General features: G+C 37.6%; 1 non-coding gene across 1 annotated transcript; it reads left to right on the plus strand.

The window, feature by feature from the left end:
- Positions 1-773: 773 nt before the first annotated feature.
- LOC115284434 lies at positions 774-880 on the plus strand. Its single transcript, XR_003905189.1, has one exon. It is a non-coding gene; the product is annotated as a U6 spliceosomal RNA (small nuclear RNA).
- Positions 881-1265: the final 385 nt, after the last annotated feature.

Raw genomic sequence — 1265 nt, forward strand, 5'->3', positions numbered from 1 at the left:
AGTCCAAGAAAGACAAATATCATATGATTTCACTCATTTGTGGAATGTAACAAACAAAACAAATGAGCAGAGGGAAAAAAAGAGAAGGAGGCAAACCAAGAAACAGACTCTAAACTACAGAAAGCAAACTGATGGCTACCAGAGGGAAGAGGGGTAGGCAGATGGGTGAAATAGGTGATGGGGATTAAGGAGGGCACTTGTAATGAGCACCATGTATTGTGTGTAAGTGCAGAATCACCAAATTGTACAACTGAAACTAATATTACACTGTATGCTACCTAACTGGAATTTAAATAAAAACTTTAAAAAAATGTAGTGGATTGCCATCAATGGAAGTGTTCAAGCTGAGGGGAGGTGACTATATGTCAAAGCCGAGATCAAATTCTACTCTGGGGCAAAAGCTGTATTAGAGGATTTGTAATATACTTCCTATTACTAAGCTTTTATACTTCTGTAATATGCAGAAATAGATGGGAAGGTATAGGAGTGAGCATTGTTGGCTGATAGCAAATCTGAAGCCTACTAACTTTCTCCATGTGAACCATTCTCTAGAGAGCCGTTAAGTGATACTGAACTCTCATCATAGAGCATAAATAATAGTTTCTTCTATGAAATCACACCTTTGGCTACTAGACATATTTACTTTTGACTACTAATTTCACTAAGAGTTTCCTCCAAATAATAAATTCTTAGAATAATAAATTCTATTAGAATAGAATAACTGGTTTATTCATTCAATGGGATTCCAATCAGCAGTTAAAATGCATGAACTCGTGCTCGCTTCGGCAGCACATATACTAAAATTGGAACGATACAGAGAAGATTAGCATGGCCCCTGTGCAAGGATGACACGCAAATTCGTGAAGCGTTCCATATTTTTAAAAAAGGCTATAGGTGAGGTGAATAACAAACTGGAGGCAGCCACCTCAAGGATTGACGAGGCAGAGAGAAGAATAGGTGAATTAGAAGATATAGTTATAGCAAAAGAGGAAGCTGAAAAAAAGAGAGAGAAATTGATCCAGGAGCAGGAAAAGAGAATTCGAGATCTGAGTGATACAATCAAACGGAACAACATCCGTCTCATAGGAATTCCTGAAGAGGAAGACAGAGAGAAAGGGCCTGAAGGGATACTTGACCAAATTATAACTGAGAATTTCCCAAATCTGGGAAAAGAAATAGACATTCAAATTCAATAGGCACAAAGAACCCCCTTAAGATACAATTTGAATCAGCCTTCAGCACGACATATCATAGTGAAACTAGCA

The sequence above is a fragment of the Suricata suricatta genome, chromosome X (genome assembly GCF_006229205.1).
Source record: "Suricata suricatta isolate VVHF042 chromosome X, meerkat_22Aug2017_6uvM2_HiC, whole genome shotgun sequence".
Taxonomy (NCBI): Eukaryota; Metazoa; Chordata; class Mammalia; order Carnivora; family Herpestidae; genus Suricata; species Suricata suricatta.